The sequence below is a fragment of the Hetaerina americana genome, unplaced genomic scaffold (genome assembly GCF_022747635.1).
Source record: "Hetaerina americana unplaced genomic scaffold, ioHetAmer1.1.p SCAF_8, whole genome shotgun sequence".
Lineage (NCBI taxonomy): Eukaryota > Metazoa > Arthropoda > Insecta > Odonata > Calopterygidae > Hetaerina > Hetaerina americana.
In genome coordinates this window covers 63,733,177-63,741,036 of record NW_027287427.1, presented here as the reverse complement: position 1 = coordinate 63,741,036, position 7,860 = coordinate 63,733,177, and positions in this window count along the sequence as shown.

Sequence of the window (7,860 nt, the reverse complement as noted above, 5' to 3'; positions counted from 1 at the left end):
GTTAAAGAATTTTACAAAAATGAAATTTGGGTTGAAGCAAATGAAAAATATGCAAGTAATACGGGAAAAAATCAGAGATAAAGCTCCCTAAGGAGTATCCAACAGTTATTATACTGAAGGGAAATGTGGAATAAATTTATTGAGAAATGTTTAACGATGTGCAAATTAATCAAACCTATTTAATTTCAAAATGCGCAGAGACAAAGGCTCATATCAAGTCTCCGTGTATCAAATTTCTCTTAATATTATTTAAAAAGTTTTTAGAAATTTGTTCTAATTAAGTAACAAAACTTGATTACAAATTGTCAATTTTTCAAAATCGTATTTACGTATACTACCCTTCCTTATTGGATGTTCTCTGTGTAAAAGAAATATTCCTCTCGCCATATTTTATTTGATTCTCTAAAATTTGTGAGTCCAAATTTTTCACAATTTTCTGACAGTTTTGTTCATCCTATTAAATACTGAAATATGACACATCTTTCGTGACTGGAACTTTTAGTAATAAGCGCGAATTGGCGTGCTCCTAGACGATGATGAGTACCCAGCGCACATTTTTCCGATGCCATTAACGCTATTGTGGCTTTGAACTAAATATTTTATCGATGATACTTAAAAGTTCACTTAGACCTATTGATTCCCTCCAAGTCTTATTAACAGAACAGCCGGGATCACTTGATAGAAAACATTAAGAGACTAATTTCCAATATGGCAAATAGTCGTTAATAAAAGTGAATTCATTTTTTAATGACGACAATCTCGAAAATTAATTTATATAACTTTATTTTCAGTTTTTAGAACAACACAAGTATTTAGAGATAAGCAATGCATAAATATCATCTCCAAAAATCCTTCATGAATTAGTACGCCTCATAGATTCATCTGCCGAAAACTGTGTTTTAGTTGTAAAAAGCCAATAAAATTTTCTCAAAATATGATTGAATACCATTATTTATTTTATAATTATAATAGTCTGCCTATCAGAATGATATTTATCATGGAATCATGATCATCAAGTGCAGTTACGATAACCTATGACGTTTTTCGTTCAGAAGCAGAATTGCTGAATGATGGCATAATATTCTATAACTTCAATCGCAGTGTTACAAACATTTCTTTAGCCACAATTACACTTTATTTCCAGCCAAGTTGTCCAAAATTGTTATCATTATCATATTCCTAACTCAGTCAGCTTTGCTATAATGCTGCGACAGAATTCTGAGATATATGGTCGAAGTTATCTCAAAGTCAACGAGAAAAAGTAATGATGCAGTAAGTGCATTGCCAATATTGCCGGTTAGGATACAATATCAAAGGACGGTCTGGGTTCCAAAATAGTCTCGGGAAGTTATTTGACTAGAGTGAATAACACAAATAATCAATAATCGGACGTGCCAGGCATTTCGGCCCTTCGGACGATGGGGAAATTCTCTGAATACCGCCAGGCCAGTTCCCCCTGGCAATCACTTGTATGCAACTCCCCAAGTCCGTACGAAGTTTTGCATACGAAACTCGTCTCGTATTTCTGGTTTTAGTTGGCAAGTATACTTAAAAATACACACCTAATCTGGACTATACCTCCCTTGGCAGTTATCCTAACAAGAAATCTGTAACCCAACTCAGCGTTGTATTCCGCTAGCTCGGCATCCTATAATTGTAATCGATATCTTTATCAAATGCTAAGAAACTGCGGGAGCTACCGCGACAGTAACTTTTAACAATGTCATCCGCTAAATTTGCATATAATGCAAATATTTTATAGTGTGAAACTCATTCGCCTCGGAAATTCATGATCCCGGTCAAGGGGAATGATTTTTACTGTGAAATATTTGCATCTCATCTACATAATACCCCACAAGCCGTCGCAAGGGCGTGTGGTGGGGGGTGTCACTAACCGTAAAAAGGAACATTACCACATGCAAAAAACAAAAATGGAAAATTACACCCACAGCAGCGCCCACACTCATGCAAAAATCCTTTCATCCAATACTCATGCAAACACATATGCCATTAAACAACACCCCAGGATGCAGCACGAAAGCCATCCAGCAACACACAAGCCAGGACACAACAAGCAAGAATGTGAAACTCCAATACCACATGAACATGCACCACAAAACACTCTACCCCCCGAGGAGACTGTAAAAGGCTGGGAATGCGACCCAACGTTGCAGGTAGCAGGAATTTCCCCCGGGGGATTGAAAGAGGACGAGGGATTGAAAGGGAGACTTAAAGACAGATGAACAGAACACTAATGAGGTCATTCGGAAAGAATGGGTTATGATAACAAAACACACGAGGTTAGTTGAAGAGCATGCATTTTAGTAGAACTAATTATTCCCTAGACGCTGAGGGTGGCAAGTGGAATTTTTGCTATCTGCATTGTGATATCTTTTTCGACTATTTCCACGAGAAAATAGAAATACGGTTTGGAATAATAAAATTTAAAGGATTATGGCATTCCGATCTAGTTCTTTGGTAAAGTCGTTTTAAGCACGCATTGGGTGAAAACTACTAATATTTAGATCCATCTTAACATATCCCATAAGAAGAAAAAAAGCAATGTCCATTTTCACAACCTATTTCCCTGGCGTGCTGTCCCTTCACATTATTCTTAGAGATGTTTACTCCATCCTCTCCAACAACATAAATTAATCTTACCTTCTTTCCAAATGCACATCTGTTACAATTAAACGTCCATAAATTATTTTAAATATTCTTAAAACCGCCGGTCCCCTTTTAAAATTCACTCCCATTCCCAATATCCCTCTGACTCAATGCAATCATGTCAGATGCCAAGCTCGATCCAACCTTGTCACAAATTCCCTTCCATATTAACAGCTTCTGTAGTTCAATTACTGGAGTATTAGGCGCAGAGTAATATAAAACATATGGGAAGACAACTAGCGAGAGGTGGCAATAATATTGAACAGAAAGATAGGAAGAAGCGTATTAAACGTAGAGAAGGAGAATTATAGAATATTATGAGCATACGTAAAAACTGGACCAATGAGTCTGATCATTGTTCAGATATGTATGCCACCAAGCTACCATGGGGAGAGGGTAGTCCATAGAGTTTACGATCAATTGGAAGAAATAATCGCGGGTGTTCCAGGAAGGAAACATTCGATAGTGAATGGAACGCGATTGTAAGCGAAGGAAGAGATAGTAGTCAGGTGAGGTCTAAGGCTTAGGAATAAGGGTTGACCGTAGGAAGAAAGCAACAGCGTGCCACAGGAGATAGGTTTAATCATAATCAGCACTTGGTTTAAACACGACAATAGGTGTAGATATACGTGGAATTCTTGGGAATTGAGAAATATATCAGTTAGACATAATATGTTTAGGTAAAAGTTTAGGAGCAGCGTGATCAATCCACGAAGTTTCCTGGAAGCGGATTCGCACTCAGATCATAATTAAGTAATAACGGAGCGTAGCGTCAGATTCAAGAGGATGAAACAAGGACGTCAGTAGGGGAAATAGAATGTAGAAGCATTAACCGGAACGATAAGAAAGAAATATCATCATACTGTGGAGAAAATAATGATTAAGCTAAGGGAGATCGATAAAAGAGAAGAAAAGTGAGAACTCACAAGAAAAAAGGTTATAGAAAGCCGCAAACGAAACTATGGAAACAGTAAACAGACAGCAAAAATGGAATATATGATTTGCACACGAGATCATTATGAAGACAGACGAGAAAAAAATGAAAGAAAGTTTAAACAAAGTCATTAAGAAGAATATACAAAGAAGGCATATTAAACTGAGTTTGGAAACTAATAGGATGAGAGAAGTGCGGCGTAGAACGCAGTGAGAGGATATGTAATGTTTACTAAGGAAATGTTAAATTGGTACGCTCAACATGAAGGTAAAAGTAGTCTCAGGAAGTAAGAAGGATAAATCCGCGAAAAAATCAAAGATAAGTCGGGAGAGTTATTAATTGAGCGAGGGAAGATTAGAGAGAGATGGAAAGAATGTATGAGGAATTACATGGTAAATAAATTTGGCCGGCAGGAGACGCAGAAAGAGAATTTGACCCAGATGATAATAGCTCCGACCCAGACATATTGGAATATATTCTTTTTTGCATGAAAATAGCAATAAATACAGTTAAAACACACTAAACCAAAGGTAGAGGACACCCATTTGGGCGGAAATCAAACGTGAGACCTATGGTTTGGCATTCGATGATGTTACCTTGCCGCCACCTGAGATGGCATACCGGTTTATCCTAGGTAGTATCACACGTAATGAACTCTACACATTTCACTGAAATTAGGAACGCATTAGTGCTTTTTCTCGGAGAAAGTTTCCTTCTAAAGGATACTCGTTTTTCCACATGTAAAAATTACCAAAATCTTGTGAGAAATGTGCTTAGATTGCACCATCAGTTGATTTAATAGGTGTCGAGCTTGGAGTCATTTAATACGAGTGCTTACGCTAGCGATGCAGTTAGAGATATATTTCAGGTGACAATTGTTATGGAGCACTTTCTCCTGTAAAACCTCCTAATCGGCGAATGGAAATGAAAACTAGTCTTCTTGCAAAACATTTTACTCGAGCAGATACCATATAATCTGTTAATAAATCAATTCAGGAGCTGGAAAGGAAACTGTTGTCGTGATAACTGAAGTGCTTTCCTATGCGCTGTTCTACAGCCGCAGTCTACTCATTACTGTCTCTACTGCGATTTAAAGGTGATTGTACTGTTTGCGGTTCTTCATGTAAATGAAGAGGGCTTCTTAATACTGATAATGATGATCTTAATTGTACTTGTTTATTAAAAGCCGTTCCATGTCGGCTTTCCTTTCTTGTTAGGTGAAGATTTCGTATTTTATTCCTAGTTTTAAGTTTCTCCTTCTCGCAAATCACGTTTCCACTTCAGCCATGTTAATTGATTTCAATGCCATTCGTGTCTCATGTACAATGACAGGGAAATATGATATTTCAGTCACCGGGACGGTTTATACTTGCCCTTTCGGGCTGAAAATGAACATTTCGGGAGGGCTTCTGGCACAAATTCTCCTCCCTCAGCGTATTCGTGGTACCCATTCTTCTAGACACGGCCCATTCACAGGATAGCGACCCTCTTTTAAACCTGCTTAACCTAAAGTACCCTACTTAGTTCTCCATACACATTCCCGTGTATTATGCTCAACTACCTTTTCGTTGAATATTCCAGATTATTTAGCAAATGACTTTCCATATCAGCAACTGTCAGACCAACCACCCGCCACTCGGAGATAGTGCTAGATGACTTTGAATTAAATGCCAGAGTAATGACCTCACTCTTATACAGTATCAAAAGCTAAAAACTATACAAGCAAATGAGTTTATTCTCTTGTTCCAATTTATCCCTTCCATGGATTTGATTATTTTCGATGAAACTTCTCATGAATCTTTTAATTTATTTTCATTACATATTACTGAAATGACCTTGAAATACGTTTAATAATGACCACCTCTATCATGCTTTATTATTCACGAGGGCGATTGATTTCCGAAAATAAGACTGCCACTCCAATTATTTCCTTGAAAAATGTTCAGGTTCGTCGATTGAATTAAAAATGCCATAAAGTAGCGAAACTGTAGTCTGAAACTACGAAATATGTGAAAAAATAAGTTTTTTATATTATTTAAGACGGCTAAAGAGGACAGGATTGCTGCAAAGGAAGTCTTGTAAGAAAACATAAGTAAATAACAATCTAAAGTGTGCATATTGATCATGCAGGACAAAATGCATATATAATATTCTTTTGAAAAAATCTAGACTCATTAGGTTAGCCCAAAGATGCGCTGCGTTGGGGTAACCTTTATAGTACGAGTACACTGCACATGAACATTATTTACTATTACCGACTGGTAAATCGTGCATTACTGATGTTAAAACTGTTGAGTTAAAGTCGAACATCAGATACGGTTACCAATTTTTATAAAGAGAAAAGTTCTATGCAAAATATTAAATATCACTTTCATTTATTCGCTACCAAATAAAAAAAGTCAGTTTCTTCAATTAAACATTTACATTTTTCCCGTTTTTTCATGTGTTGGTTGTTGACTGTGGAATTTATGGGAAACATAAACAAAGGATCTTTGAAATGTGTTATGTAAAATCTATGAGTTGAACAAAAACTTGAGCATAAAAATTCCACTTATATTGAACCTTGACAATAAAACAACTAAATTTCCACTTTCCTTGAAAAAACTTTTCAAAAAATTAATACACAAATAAAGCAGCGTAGGACAATTTAAATTGCGACAAAGTGTTAGAGCATTGTGATAAGGACTTTTTGATGTTCATGTCCGTATTTATCTTTTTTGTGTCGGGAAAGCAATAAAAATGGTGCCCTTGACATCGTCGTACAATTCCAAGTCGCTCTTCTTACTAGGCCAATCTTCTTCTGTGCTGATGCTGTAGATTTCGCTTGGTATGGATTTCGTGTGATGATCGCGGAAGTCTCTGCCAATGCCGGGTATGACACACGACCCAGCGGGCCGAGTTTCGTCGTTGCCGAGACTCAAACTCAGATTAACGCCAACCATTGTTTCATGGGACGATTAATTGAGAAGGTTGCTCTTTGCCTGCCTCAATAGTGTGTCTTACATGACCACATCGCTTAAATGACCGCCTCACTGAGAAACAGACACTGAGCGGACTGCCTTTCCGCGGTAGTCTGGTTCCTACTCTTTCGACCCATCCAGCATGGGTGACCCAACTAGGAGTGACTATCATTGGTCGGAAAGAACAGCCCTATGGGTCAGCAGAGACCCAAGCCCTTTCACTATGTCAAGGTTGTAGCCCATGAGGAGGTTGCTCAAGTTTGCAAAAAGAAAAAAGATATTAAACACGAGATCCAATAAAAGCTTTGTTTTTAATCGTAACAAAATATGCAAGACGGGATAAATAATATACAACTCGGGCTAATGGCTGAGAATAATTTTAAAATGCACAAATAATTAATTAGTAATAATAAATGTGTAGACCTCCGCGCGAAAAGATAAACGTTTCGGTTGAAGTAATTAATGACAACCCTACTTTAGTGAAACACCTTCAAGAAGGTCGTTGTGTAAGATCTGCGAAAATGACAAATAGAAATGCTGACTACAATTGTACGAGAATATGGAAGGAATAAATTATGGCTATAGTTTTTAACACTACCTACACGGTTAAGAACACGAGAAAAGGTTACTTCAGCGGTGATTGGCCACATTGGTGCATCAGTTCGGTTTGGGGGATGTTTCTTTCTCCGATTAGACTGTAGGTTACCAGTTGGATCTGGATCCTAAACCAAAGTAGAGATGAAGCATAGGGTGTGAAAAGACGCCGCCCGTAACTAACTCTGAACCCTCTGGTCAGTAGCTCAGGACTATTTACACTGGGCTACCACGTCTCCGGTAGGAAATTAAGAGAAGGGAATGTTTAAGAAACGATCTCAACAAGAAACCCAAGAGAAAAATGCGCGGGTCGAACAAAAGTGAGTTTCAGGAGTGAAATATCATTTGATTGTGAAGATTTTGGCATAGACAAGAATGTATAAATTCTTTCAGTCAAACGGTTTTCATACAAAATCCCAAATGGGTGAAATATTTATTGAAACAGTGGTACACTTTCATTTCCCCCAATACTTTTTCTTTTTCACAATCTGGTATTCCCGGGCGCATGCCAGATATTGCCCTTCGACTCGATATTACTAACTAATCTACGTAAGTGGCGTAATTTCTTCCCTGGAGTTTTGCTTCGTTCATCCAACGTTTCTCAATCTCTTTCGGTTGTATCAATAAAATGATCGGTCTTATCTCTTATCATTGAAATCGCCCTAGTTTTTTTTTAAACCTGCAAATTCCTTTTCTCTCTTAGGC